Genomic DNA, 15,189 nt, shown 5'->3' on the forward strand with positions numbered 1-15,189 from the left:
TTGGCTGATGCAAGTCACAATCTATTTCTTAAGTCCATATGACAAAATGGTACCCCTTGATTCAGGTGGCATAAACAGGAACAGACAGCTGTGAAAGTTCCAAAGTGACACAAGTATGTGGTTTTTGCAGGAAGCAGGGTACATGTGTGAGACCTGCAGTCAGTAAATGGCCGCTTGGCTCCATTTTGAGTTTAGGCCCAGTCAGCCACTCATGATCCATCTGGAAGGATTAGCCCTTTCAGGGTTCACAGTATATATGGGTATATATGGGTACTGTGTTCATTGTACATGTTTGTATTTGGGCACATATATATGTACATATATGGTTTTAGCAGTGATGTGAGCATTTGGGGTGGGTAGTTTTGTCTGCAAATTTAAGTAGTAATTGGGCAGGCCATCTGTGTATTTAGGGTACAGGTAGCAGTTGTGTTGCTGGTGGGCTGGTTCAGGTTCTTAACTTTGCAGGGCTGGTCCTACCTGAGCACTCCTTGGTTCGCTGGACTCTCTCAGGGCCCAGCCTGGCCATGCCTGATTGCAGGGAAGCCTTGAGCTCCCTAGGGTGTAGCAGGACGAGTCACAGACAAAACTCCTCAGACACCAGATTAAAGAAGGAAGAGGTTTTTTATTCGGCCGGAAGGGTCGGCAGACTCATGTCTTAAGAGCTGAGCTCTCCGAAAAAGAAACTCCAAGCCCTTTTAAGGGCTTACAACTCTAAGGGGTCTACGTGAAAAAGTCATAATAGATCAAGTAAGCGTGAGGAACGTGACTGGGGGCTACATACATCAGCTAACAGAACAAAAAGTTTTACAGTGCTTTCTCATACAATGTCTGGAATTTACAGATAACACCAGTAGTTTTGGTCAGGGGTTAATATTATTATTATTTTAGCCACCAGGGCCAGGTGGTGGTGCCAAGGTCGTCTAGCTATTTATCTTACTTCTGTTTCTTTCCAACTTTTTGCTTTCTCCCTTTTCTCCTGTCTTATAAACTAGGGAAATGGGGAGGTTGGGGAGAAACTGAGGAAGGACAACAGGAGAAGTTGTAGCCTCATACCATAGGGGCCCACATCATAGCTCCAGTGCTGGTGGACCATGCCTGACCTGCGAAGAGCTCCCCCGGGCCAGCCCCCAGGACCACACACCAGCCCGCACACTCCTTCCACATTGCATCTTCCCCCAGGCCCACGGTAACAACCCCACATAGCTTTGCCAGCATGTGTGTGCATGGGCAGATTTTGCTTATCTTGTCCTGCCAGCCCGCGTGTATGTGTACACCCTGCCCTGCAACTGCTGCAGTAGGAATGCAGTTTGCTCCACTCTCCCCTCTGACCACCACTGTAGTCAGAGCCTTGGCGGGCACAGAGCCAACCAGCCCCAACCCTGCCCCTGCCAGTGCCTCACCCATTTGCCAGCACTGCCCCAAGTGAAACTAGGCACAAAGAACAGCAGACTCTCCCCTACCCTGAGCACTCTCCAGCACCCTGCTACCGTGCCAACACCACTACCGGTGTGACCATATGCACAGTCACCAGCAGGGGCCCCCACCCTGCCAGCTGTGTTCCCTTTGCTGCTGTGGTAAATGCTGGCACAGAGGCAGGCACGCCAGCACCCACTAGCACCCTACTGCAGTCGTGCTGCTGCTGCCACTGCCGCTGGCACATGCAAACGAGGATGGATTCCACTGTCTCTGCACTACTAAATGCTTTGGCTGACACTACCCATTAGAGTGTAGTGACCAGCAGTCTGAGAGCATCTTGGCTCACCCAGTGCAGTGGATTCTTAACCTCGAGCAGACAGAACAAAGTTGGGGCTCAATACAAGTCCTCCAGGGTTACAGCACACAGTCCAGGAGTTGGGAGCTGAGTGTTGGCCTTCTAAAATCTTCCAGAAATGAAGCCAGTTGACTGAATCCACCTTATACCAGTGAAACCCTCAAGGTCATTAAATAGGATAAAAGGAAAAAAAACCCACCCAAAGGCCAGCAACGTCAAAGATTGAAAGAACATAACCCTGCAAAGATTAAAAAAAAAAAAAAAAAAAAAAAAAAAAAAAAAAAAAGAACCAGTGCAAGAACTCTGACAACTCAAAAAACCAGAGTGCCTCCTTCCTCCAAAGGGCTGCACCACCTCTCCAGCAAGGGGTCTGAACCAGGCTGAGATGGCTGAAATGACAGAAATAGAATTCAGAATATGGATAGGAATGAAGACCATCAAGATGCAGGAGTATGTTGAAAGCCAATCTAAGGAAGCTAAGAATCATGATAAAACAATGCAGGAGCCAACAGACAAAATAGCCAGTACAAAAAAGGATGTAGCCAACTTGATAGAGCTAAAAAACACACTACAAGAATTTCATTAATAGCAGAATAGACCAAGTGGAAGAAAGTATTTCAGGGGTTGAAGACTGGCTTTCTGAAAGAAGACAGGCAGACAAGAATGAAGAAAAAAAATAAAAAAGAAGGAACAAAACTTCTAAGAAATATAGGATTATGTAAAGAGACCGACCAGATCTATAACTCATTGGTGTCCCTGAAAGAGATGGAGAGAGTATAAGCAACTTGGGAAATATATTCCAGGATATCATTTATGACAACTTCCCTGACCTAGCTAGAAAGACCGACATTCAAATTCAGGAAATGCAGAGAACACTAGTAAGATACTTCACAAGAAGATCATCCCCCAAGACCCATACTCATTAGATTCTCCAAGGTCAAAATGAAAAAAAAGAAAAAATGTTAAAGGCAGCTAGAGAGAAAGCTCAGGTCACTTACAAAAGGAACCCCATCAGGCTAACAGTAGATCTCTCAGTAGAACCCCTACAAGCCAGGAGAGATTGGTGGCTTATCTTCAACATTCTTAATAAAAAGAAATTCCAACCAAGAATTTCATATCTGGCCAAATTAAGCTCCATAAGTGAAGGAGGAATAAGATCCTTTTCAGACAAGCAAATGCCGAGAGAATTTGTTATGATAAGACCTATTATCTCTTTGTTAATAGTTCTCATTGCACTTTTAAAAAGGCTAGTTAAATGTTTAAGCATTTCATAAATGTTCAATTTAAAACAGAATAACCTGCTCCTAAATGACTTTTGGGTAAATAATGAACTTAAGGCCAAAATTAAGATGTTCTTTGAAACTAATGAGAAAAAAGATACAACATACCAGAATCTCTGGGACACAACTAACCTGGTGTTAAGATAGAAATTTACAGAACTAAATACCCACATCAAAAAGTTAGAAATATCTCAATTTAACAACCTCACATCACAACTAAAGTAACAAAACAACCAACAGAAAACCAGCCCCAAAGCCAGCAGAAGACAATAAATAACCAAAATCAGAGCTGAACTGAAGGAGATTTGAAACACAAGTGTATTCAAAAGATCAACGAACCCAGGAGTTGGTTTTTTGAAAAAAAAATCAATAAAACAGAAAGACTGCTAGCTAGACTAATGAGAGAAAATCCATATAAACACAATCAGAAACAATGGAGGAGACAGTACCACTGACTCCAAAGAAATGCAAATAACCATCAGAGAATATTATGAATACCTCTATGCACACACAAGAAAATCTAGAAGAAATGGATAAATTCCTGGACACATGCACCCTCCCAAGACTGAGCCAGGAAAAAACTGAATCCCTGAAAAGACCAATAGTGAATGAGCTCTGAAACTGAATCCGTAACAAATAGCCTACAAAAAAAAAAAAACCCAAGACCAGACAGATTCACAGCTGAATTCTACCAGATGTACAAAGAAGAGCTAGTACCATTCCTGCTGAAACTATTCCAAAAAAATTGAGGAGGAGGGACTCCTTCTCCTTCATACCTCATTATGTGAGGCCAGAATCATTCTGATACCAAAACCTGGCAGAGACACAACAAAAAAAAGGAAACTTCAGATAAATATCCTTGGTGAACATCTATGCAAAAATTCTCAACAATACTCAGCAAACTGAATCCAGCAGCACATCAAAAAGCTTACCCATCACAGTTAAGTAGGCTTTATCCCTGGGATGCAAGGTTGGTTCAACATATACAAATCAATAAATGTAATCTGTCGTAGAAAGAGAACTAAAGACAAAAACCACATGATTATCTCAATAGATGCAGAAAAGGCTTTTGATAAAAATCAACATCCAGCTGGGCGCGGTGGCTCACGCCTGTAATCCCAGCACTTTAGGAGACCCAGGCGCGCAGATCACGAGATCAGGAGATCGAGACCATCCTGGCTAACATGGTGAAACCACGTCTCTACTAAAAATACAAAAAATTAGCCGGCCCTGTTGGCAGGTGCCTGTACTCCCAACTACTTGAGAGGCTGAGGCAAGAGAATGGCGTGAATCCAGGAGGCGGAGCTTGCAGTGAGCCGGGATCGCGCCACTGTGCTCCAGCCTGGGCGAAAGAGTGAGACACCGTCTCAAAAATAATAATAATAAAAAAAAATAATAAAAGAGAGGTGCCATGTGTACAAAAATCAATGCATATTTATGAACTTTTTTTCAAATATATTTTCACACATCTTATCTAAATACATAATACAGAAACCTGTGTGACTTGGGCAATGTGGCCCAGGAGGGCCTGAGACTAACACATACACCTAAGCAAAAGGACATAAAATATCTCTTACGGTCAGAAAAATCAACGTTTTGTGTATTTACTTAGTTTACGAAATGTACTCAAAATGCTATTATTAGCTGAATTTGTGATTTCCTTTTGAATTTCTGAGTTATTCTTATTTATTTTTCCCATTTGTTTTTGACCAAGGAGACTGCAGTCAAATAAAATTAAGCAGATACTACACGTGCTCGTCGGGGCAGCCGTACTGCAGAAGCACGCGATGCACTCCTGGCTAGAGGCCTGCCGGGCGTAGGCCAGCGCTGTGTTCCTGTGAGCATCTCGGGCCATGACGTCTACCCCATACCAGATCAGGAACTGCGCCAGGACCACATTCCTCCTACGGCAGGCCAGATGGAGCGCCGGGCAGCCGTCTCCCTCCCCACAGGTCTTGTTCACCTCCTCCCGGGAGCCATGTGCCAGCAGCAGGATGGCTGTCCGCAGGTCTTCATCAGCGGTGGCCTGCAGTAGGTGCTGGCCCAGGGAAAGCTCCGTGCAGGGTAGCGGGGCCAGGAAGAGCTTCTGTTCATACTTGGAACGGATTCACCATTCCTTCTCTTCCCTTGTAGAGTCTACTGAGGGTTTCATCTGCCCCTGGCTGCTCTCTTGCCAGATGCTGTTGGCTAGCTCATTGCCAATAGATGACATAACCTTCATGAGCTCAACTGGCCAGTCATCCAGGTCCAGAGATCGCACTCGGTAAAGGTGGGTGCCAAGATTGCGGTGGATCCCTGGGCATTCAATACACATGAGGACTCCCAAGTTCAAACTGGCCCAGTTAGGATTCTGGGTCTCACAGTCCACACAGTGGGAGTTCCCACACGTTTCGGATCGACTGCAGGGCCATAGCCTCGCTCTGGCTCGTCAGCCGGAACTTGCTTTTGCTGCTCTCGCATGACTGCAGGCTGCCCAGGATCTGGCTCTCCATGGCTTGGACCCAGGCGTCCCGCTCCTCATACGTCGTGGCTTCAAAGTGCCACGTTTGGAAAGTGAGGGACACAATGATAAAGTTTTCTTCTTGTTCTTCAGCAGTGCTGGACAGGCCATCGTCTTTCAAGTTGTTGGTGCTTTTCTTCCTTCAGTGTTTTTGTTGGCATGAGGAGAGGGGGGCAGGTTGAGCTTGCGGCTGGTGGTGCTGGAGATACTGGGGCTGCAGCATACGGAGTCATCCAGCCCAAACGGAGAGCGAAAAATGTAACTTTAGTCTCTGTTTTATGTTTGCTGAGAAAAATGCTGTTTTCTTTCTTCCTTTCTTTCCTTCCTTTCCTTTCCTTCTCCCTTCCTTCCCTTTCCCTTCTCCTTCCCCTTCCCCTTCCCTTCCATTTGGGCAGACAAATTTTAGACATGTTTTTAAAGAATTAATAACTTTTTTCCTTTTTCTGAGACAGGGTCTCCCTTTGTTGCCCAGGCTGGAGTGCAGTGGTGCAATTATAGTTAAATGCAGCCTCAAACTCCTGAGCTCAAGCGATCCTCTGCCTCAGCCTCCTGAGTAGGTAAAACGAAAGGTACATGCCACCAGGCCTGGCTAATTTGTTATTTAACCTTTTTGTAGACATGAGGTCTTGCTATGTTGACCAGGCTAAAAACAAACAAATCTTAATTAACTTAAATATTTCTAACACTTTGGGTGTTAATGAAAACAGCTCCATCTATGTTGTGAAGTAATCAGAAGTATATGGCAGTGGATAAACTTTGAATGAAAATATTAAGGCCTTAGGAGAAAAGTGTAATATGCTTAATATAGATTCATTAATTAAAAAAATTCTCTGGATTAATATCATTAATTATACTCAAATTAGACTTTTATTTAAATATAGGTCCTAAATTTGGATTAAATATAATAGATTGACAACTAATTTATTTCTTCTCCCTCCAGAAGTCTCATTAGTCATAAAATAAAGGTTACACACATGACCAGCAGAGAAGGTTGACAGAGATACTTTTTAATAAATGCCGAGACATAAAAAGTAGATAAAGGAGTGGTAAATAATACGGAAGCACAACTTTGGTGCCTACAGAAAATGACTGGAACAGAAGCGAGCCAGTTTGTCTTGCAGAACTAAAGGTAGGTTGTGAACTTACAGGCAAATGGCACTTTGGAAAGTAGGGTAAAATGTAAAACAAAAGCCAGCAAGGTCAGTTGAAAAATCTCTAACCAGAGCCCCAAATCCACCTGTCCTTCCATCTGACAAGAAACTTAGATGTGTGTTCTCTGGATATATCAAACCTGAGAATTTCTGGCTCAGAGATACCATGGCTTAAACCTGAGATATAAAGAAAACTGTACACCAAAAATGGAACTCCAACTTTCTTCGCTAACTCTGCTTTTGGAAAGCAAGTGGCCATGCTTCCACTTCCCAGGCAGAAAATTGGGAGATCCTTCTCAGAAGAAACTGAAATGTCTCGAATAAAGATCCCCAGATAATACACTGAGGTCCCCCAAATGAAGAGCTAGTTTGGCTTCCAAAACCTCACACTGAGTGCTATCAGTTAACAGAAGTCCTGCCTCCAAATAAAGTAGGCCAGGGATCACCACACATTGGAGGGAAGCCTCCAAGAAAAGAAATCAAAACAACAGAAAAAAAGGAATTCATGGGACCAGTCAAAATCAGGAGCAAAACTTAAAAAAAACTTAAAACATTCTGAAAAAACAAAAAATTCAATAGAAATAGTAGAGGATAAAATGACAATATCCCAGAAGTAGAATAAAAAGACAAGCTGAAAAAAATAGAAGGGGAAAAATTAAAAACCAATGCACATATACTGGTCTAAGCAGCCTAGGATCTGAATAACAAGACTCTTGGTAAAAAACTAACAGAGAAAATAAAATTCTCAAGAAGAGACAGTCTGCAGGTTTAGTAGCCTCAATAAAATGAAAAGATCTCCACCAAGCTGTTATTATAAAATTTCAGAACCTCAGAGATAGAGAAGATCCTAAAAAGCTTCCGCAGATACCTAAAACCTGCTTGTACATAGTGTATCACACACTGGCAATAGATTCAAGAACAACACTGTAATGAGAGCACAACTGCAAAATGTCTTCAGAACCATAACATTTAGATTCAACCTAGAGGTGTACTCTCTATCAAAGAGGAGGGATTTTAAGACGGCCAGCTCTCTAAACATCTCCACCCAGGAAAATGTGTTCAAGTACAACTAGAGAGGATAACAGGACTGAAGGAAACACACGATCTAGATCCAACACAAGACAGCGGTTATGTGAGATCCCAAAAGACTTTAAGGAGATAGCACAGAAAAGCAGACATCGAGCATATCTAGGGAAACCCACGCTATATTGAACTAGGATGACAAAAGGCCAAAGAAAGTTGCACCCCCACAAAGAAAAAAAGGAACAGATGTGTTTTTGCAGATGGAAGATACCTTTGAAAGGCATGTGATTAATGCTACAATACTTGGGGGAAAAACAGCTGTTAGAAAATAGGCAAACGAATATAGTCAGAAAATTAGCTTCACACTAAAAAACAATGGATGTGAAAGCAAACAGACCACCCAGAGGCTACTTACTATATTTGGATGGATAAACTAACATAGGCTAGGAAAAAAGAGAAGATCCAGGAGAACTGCAGAAGTGCTCGGATTTCAGAACTGTTTCAGAGACAGGATGAAGGATATGTAATGCAGAGGCACAGTGAAAACACCATATGACTTAGCAGTGAATAATATTTGCAGAGTCATAATCATGTAAATATTACTGATTTAATTAAAAAGAGTGCTACAATTGGAGGAAAAGGAGGGAGAAAAATAAGATCACGGTGTTTCTGTGATAGAAAGTCAACAGACAGTGCTGGCAATTAACTTAGCTATTCTATTTTTGTTATTTCATTAAAAATAAGATTAAATTAATATTTAAGGCAGATCTTTTTTTTTTTTTTTTTGAGACAGAGTTTCACTCTCTCGCACAGGCTGGAGCGCAATGGCGTGATCTCGGCTCACTGCAACCTCTGCCTCCCGGGTTCAAGTGATTCTCCTGCCTCAGCCTCCTGAGTCGCTGAGATTACAGGCATGCGCCACCACGCCCAGCTAATTTTGTATTTTTAGTAGAGACAGAATTTCACCTTGTTGGTCAGGGTTGTCTCGAACTCCTGACCTCAGATGATCCATCCACCTCGGCCTCCTAAAGTGCTGGGATTACAGGCGTGAGCCACCATGCCCAGCCTTAAGGCAGATCTTTTTACCACAACTAGACTATTGAAATTTAACTTAAATATCAGAAATCCTTAAAAGGTGGACACACTAAGCTAAAGACTTTTCTGGATAAATTTAATACTTAGGAAAATAGAAAAGATTTAGAAAATCCACAAAAAGAGGTCCATGCTACCACCACTGGATCCATATTATAATTTAAAGAAATCAAGAGAGACATACTTTTATGTCAAACTATCAATTTTAACTATTTGACTGTTTACTTACATGGTTTGTACAATTGCTTCTTCTTATTTCTATAACTAAGAATAAAAAAAACAAACTGGTCACTTCTGATACTAATACCATAAAATAAAAGTAGTTGTTAACATCTTACTGATTACTCCTATGTAAAATGTGACAACGTTCCATTTAAAAAAATTATGTTCAATAATTTATAATTTAAATTATCTGGCATGATTTATTTCATAAAGTCAAATCTAAAAACTTAGTTTTTCATCTAGTTTACTTTTTGTTTCTATTACATACAAATGAAAGAATCCTCATGTACAAAAGGGCAAAAAAAATAGGCCAGATGAAAAATTTAGCTAATAAAAAGTTTAACTGTTACATATATGAGCCATGATCCATTAGTATTCTCTCATTCTGCATTTACACATAGCTTACTTTAATTATCAGACTCTAAGAGCTAACAGCTCTAAGAACTACTTCCTAACCAGACACCTATCTCCAGATGCAACAGAATCCCTGCAAGCATCTTGAACCACACTTAGTGGTTATCTACTAATACGTCACTAAAAACAAAACAAAAAGAAACAAAAAAAGGGTCTTTACACAACTGGAAAGTAACCTAATTTTTTTTTTTTTTTTTTTTTTTTTTTGAGACGGAGTCTCACTCTGTCACCTAGGCTGGATTGCAGTGGCAGGATCTCAGCTCACTACAACCTCTGCCTCCCGGGTTCAAGCGATTCTCCAGCCTTAGCCTCCCGACTAGCTGGGACTATAGGCATGTGCCACCATGCCTAGCTAATTTTTTTTGTATTTTTAGTAGAGATGAGGTTACACTGTGTTAGCCAAGATGGTCATGATCTCATAACCTTGTGATCCACCCACCTTGGCCTCCCAAAGAGCTGGGATTACAGGCGTAAGCCACAGAGCCTGGCCTAAATTTTAATTTTAAATCGAGTATATAAACCTAATTGGACATGGTGTCTGCAGCACAAAAAATCATTTTATTTTTCCTAAAAAAAAGGCCAGAATAATAAAAGCCCCAAGAGGGATTTGGGCCATGCTTTGTTTCCTACACAGCCTCTGCCTTTGATGCTGGAAGGGCCTTGTAGGCAAAAGTTCCTACCACTGAAGAGTGAGGGATATGGAATAGCTTTTCTTTTACCACTTCCATGCTCTCTATGTGAGAGAAGCCAATGGCTCTGGAAGGAACTGGGAAATACAATTCTGATGTTTTGGATATGCTCCCCCTCCAAATCTCATGTTAACATGTGACCCTTAATGTTGGAGATAGGGCCTAGTGGGAGGTGTTTGGGTAATGGCGGTGGATTCCTTATGAATGGTTTGGTCCCATCCCCATGGTAATAAGCAAATTCTTATTATGGTAGTTTAAAACAGTGTGGTACTGGCCAGGTGTGGTGGCTCAAGCCTGTAATCCCAGCACTTCGGGAGGCTGAAGCGGGCGGATCACCTGAGGTCAGGAGTTCGAGACCAGCCTGGTCAACATGATGAAACCCCGTCTCTACCAAAAATACAAAAATTAGCCAGGTGTTGCGGTGCCCGCCTATAGTCCCAGCTACTCAGGAGGCTAAGGCAGGAGAATTGCTTGAACCTGGGAGGTGGAGGTTGTAGTGAACTGAGTTCGCACCATTGCACTCCAGCCTGGGCAACAGAGCAAGACTCCACTTCAAAAAAGAAAAAAGAGTGTGGTACCTTCTCCCTTCCCCTCTCTCCTCCCTCTTTCGCCGTGTGAAAACATCTGCTTCCCCTTTGCCTTCTATCATGATTGTAAGCTTGCTGAGGCCTTCACCAGAAGCAGATGTTGAAGCCACGTTTATATAGCCTGAAAATCTATGAGCCAATTAAACCTCTTTTTGTTATAAATTACCCAGCCTTAGGTATCTCTTTATAGTAATGTAAAAAATAAACACAAATTCTAACCAGAAATAACTGACTCAAGATGGGCAAAGTCTACTCAAACTATAAAAACAAAGGTTACAAACTCCCACGTTTTACTGTGTTGCATTACTTCGCATATTATTATAGAACCCTCACTTGTATTCTTGCTGTTTAAGTCAACTGGAAAACTTGTCTGTGTATGGCTTTTTAGCAAATAAATGAGGATTTAACATAACATTAAGGAAAATAAGCAGGAGTAGGGCATGTTTAAACTTACATTACATCAAATGAAAAGGTTAATAACTTAAAAGTTTTGAGTAGCATAAACTTGGATGTGGTAAATGAATGTGGTCAGAGGACTGTGTAAGAGGAGGCCCAAATCACAGATTCAATCCCCGATGATAAACAACTATGTTTCTTAATGTGTTTAAATGAAAACCAAGCTGAAGCCTAAGTTCTATTATTCATTTTTAAAATGTACTCTTTACAGCAAGGGAAAAAGGACCAAGAATTATAAATAAAGATAAATCCCTGACTCCTCCATCACATGACAAATTAATTGTGTTGATAAAAAGATGGCAAAATGTATAAACAAAAAGTTTACATGTTTTCACTAACATGATAACAACTAAAGGAAAGTGTATCACACGTTAAAATAAGACAAGTGAATATGTGAAAAGCTAAAAAATTTAAACTAATATGAGGTTTTTCTAAATACTTCCTATAATACACCTGATCAAACAAGAGTTTTTACTCTTTCTCTTGGCGGAAAAAACAATGTTGTCTCACCATCTGTTTGAGAGTCCCTCTGGAATACTGTGCTTGCCTCTGGATTAGCAGAAGTGTTAAACTCCAAAGCTATATGGATAGAGGGAAAAAAGAAAAAAGAGGTAATCATTTATAAAAATGTATCAACTCGTTTATTCGACTGCCGCATTTAGGCTATTTCACTACCTCTACTTTTATTCTTATCCATTGAAATGAATATATAGACATAAGATAGAGCCAGGCAAGATGGCACATGCTTGTAGTCCCAGCTACTCAGGAGGCTGAGATGGGAAAATCACTTGAACCCAGGTCAGGAATTTGAGGCCAGCATGAGTAACATAGTGACACCCTCCTTTATTTAAAAAAAAAAAAAAAAAAAAAAAAAGAAGAGGTAAATGTTGGCTTTGAGTTGTGTAAACTCAACTTTGCATAAAATAAATCAAGATGGCAGTAAGTTTTAAAAGACAGGTCTATTTTATAGGCAAAGTATAAGATGTATTCTAGAGTTTTTAAGATTTATAAAAAGTAAATTCAGCATATCTGTCACTTCCATGTCATTCTGAGGACATAGAACCTTAGTTCTCTTGAGCAGCCGTCTTCCATAGTCATGTGATATCACTAAGTCTTCATTTGTTCATTAGCAATACATAGGGAGAACATACACAGGCCTTACTTGTATTAGAAAGGGCCAAGTGAGACATACATAAATTGTGTTGTAATCCTAAAGAATGACAATAAAGAGCCATTTTTGGGCTCATCCAACACTACCCATCTACGAACTGGTGTGTAACATCACTCAGAGGCTTTCCTTACATCACCAGAGTATAAGTTTACACAAGGACTTATATGCTTTGTGTATAAAGGTATAATCAATTAATTCACATATTTGTTTATTCTAAAGCAATCCTTAAATATCTTGAAAAGTGAGGCTAGTACTTCCAAGTTACAAAGTCACACTCATCATGAGTCTTAATTATCCTACCTCTTAAAAAATTACCAACCAAAGTTTAAATAGAAGAGCTATAAGACATTTCCTCTACAGTAATGAAATCCCTGGCATTTAAATGAAACCAATAAGCCAGCTGGATTTAATTTCTTTATGATGCAATGTTTTCTATTTTGCAAATTTTATTTTATTCAAGAACCATATTATTACCCAGAATTACTTTTAATTAGATTCATCTCTTTGCAAAATTTGAGAGGCAAACCAACTAATTGTTTTCTCGATCTACCGGCTCCCATCCCCCGCCTCTCCCAGCAGTGTAGAGGCTGAAAAACTCCAACTTTCTTTCTTTTTTTTCTTTTTTTGTGAGATGGGGTCTCGCTTTGTCACCCAGGCTGGAGTGCATTGGCGCGATCTCTGCTCACTGCAACCTCTGCCTCCCGAGTTCAAACAATTCTGTCTCAGCCTCTTCAGTAGCTGGAACTACTGGCATGTGCCACAACGCCCGGCTAATTTTTGTATTTTTTTTAGTAGAGAAGGAGTTTCACCATGTTGGCCAGGCTGGTCTCGAACTGCTGACCTCAGGTGATCTGCCCACCTCGGCCTCCCAAAGTGCTAGGATTACAGGCATGAGCCACCATACCCAGCCAAAACTCCAACTTTCTTATCTTTGAACAAGATGCTACTGTCAGGAGGGGAAAGGACAAAGCGGGGAGCCACAGCAACGAACACTCTTACAGGGAAGGTCTGAGATTTTAACCTGCAATCTTTATATTACACATTAAAAGTCTACACTGACGTTTCATGTCTTTTGAAAGTTTTGACCATGAGCCAATCCCCACCTCTCTTTTAGAACAAGGAGGTAAACAAAGGCTGTTAAGTCACCAGAATAAAAAGAAAGAATTTTAAAGTAATGACAGCCTCATGGGTAAACTCCTTTGACAAACTCTAAACACACACACACATACACAACCATTTTTCTGCAGCCCTGGCCATGACATTTCACCGTTTCACAATTATTCTAAGCACCCTCCTTTTTTTTTTTCCTTCCGTGTTCAAATTACAGTTAGAAGAAACTAAGCAGCTTCTATCAAGGGGCTTAAAGCAGCCCATTAAGAATCCCACATAGCCTCTCCCATGGCAACTCCATTCTGATTTTAAATAAGAAATCCCCAAATATTTGAATATGAATTGTCCTGAATATAAATATGAATTTAGCTACTTTAACAAAGGAAACAATTAGGCACTTACCTGGTTCCTTCGCTTAGGTATTATCTGGATAGGTACAAAGGAAAAATAAGATGGGTACTGGAAAGTTGGGATATTTGAGTTTTTATTGAGATAAAGGAAGAGAATACCCGGGCGCAGTGGCTCACGCTTGTAATCCCAGCACTTTAGGAGGCTGAAGCAGGCAGATCACAAGGTCAGGAGATCGAGACCATCCTGGCCAACATGGTGAAACCCAGTCTCTACTAAAAATACAAAAATTAGCCAGGTGTGGTGGTGGGCGCCTGTAATCCCAGCCACTCAGGAGGCTGAGGCAGGAGAATTGCTAGAACCCGGGAGTCGGAGGTTGCAGTGAGCCGAGATCGCACCACTGCACTCCAGCCTGGGCAACAGAGGGAGACTCCGTCTCAAAAAAAAAAAAAAAAGAAAAGGAAGAGAATAATCCAAAGAAGCCTCAACAAAATCCCACAGGATAATAAACACAGCTACAAAGTTGTCTCACCATCTGTTTGAGAGTTCCTCTGGAATATTGTGCTTGCCTCTGGATTGGCAGAAGGGTTAAATTCCAAAGCTATATGTATAGAGGGAGAAAAGAAAAAAAGATGTAATCATTTTTAAAAATTTATCAACTCGTTTATTCGACTACTGGTTATTCGACAAGAAGAGCCATAAATAAATGGTCCCATGCCAGCCTGGGAGAATGAGATGAGGGAGCAAGAACTGGGCGATTGGGAGGGGAGGCGAAAAGAAACTGACTGGACTCGGTGGGGAAAGACTAAGGGGTGGGAATGCAAGGCAGAGCCAGCTTTTGTTCCTGGCCAGCCCTGGGAAAGCTGGCTACAGGCAGAAAGGAGCTCGAAGTGGGCAATGCTTCCCAGGGGACCTTAGGGACAGCAGCAGCCAGAGGCAAGCCGAGGGCAGATGGCACCCATCACCTCCTTACCTTCAGGCATCTCCCGGTCATGGATGTGGTGGATTTGGAGGTCCTCACCAACTTCAACGGTCACCTCAACAGGCTGTACAGCAGCAGCCATGGGCACTCCTGCCATCCTGTCCCCAGCTCCTGCCTCATAGATCTCGGATTCAGAGGGACACACTGACCCGTTGCTGGTCAAACTCGGGGCTGACCCTGGGGCACACACAACAGGTCAGTATGTTCCCCGTGGGGCACCTCTACTGTCTGCCACCACCTGTGTCTCTCTGCTCACAGCTTTGGCCACGCACTACCGCTGCCCTAGGCCGAGGCTATGCTGCACTTGCAGAGATGGTCTTGCCTGCTGCTCGCCTGCCCACCTCACAGCCAGGCCCCGAGCCCAGCCCCGGCCCCGGCCCTGGCCCCGACTGG

At 41.9% G+C, this 15,189-nt stretch overlaps 1 pseudogene; it reads right to left on the reverse strand.

Annotated features, from left to right (window-relative positions):
• Positions 1-602: 602 nt before the first annotated feature.
• On the reverse strand, positions 603-14,967 carry LOC129045035 (arf-GAP with GTPase, ANK repeat and PH domain-containing protein 14-like; annotated as a pseudogene).
• Between the last annotated feature and the right edge of the window lie 222 nt (positions 14,968-15,189).

This window comes from Pongo pygmaeus, chromosome 8 (assembly GCF_028885625.2).
Source record: "Pongo pygmaeus isolate AG05252 chromosome 8, NHGRI_mPonPyg2-v2.0_pri, whole genome shotgun sequence".
Lineage (NCBI taxonomy): Eukaryota > Metazoa > Chordata > Mammalia > Primates > Hominidae > Pongo > Pongo pygmaeus.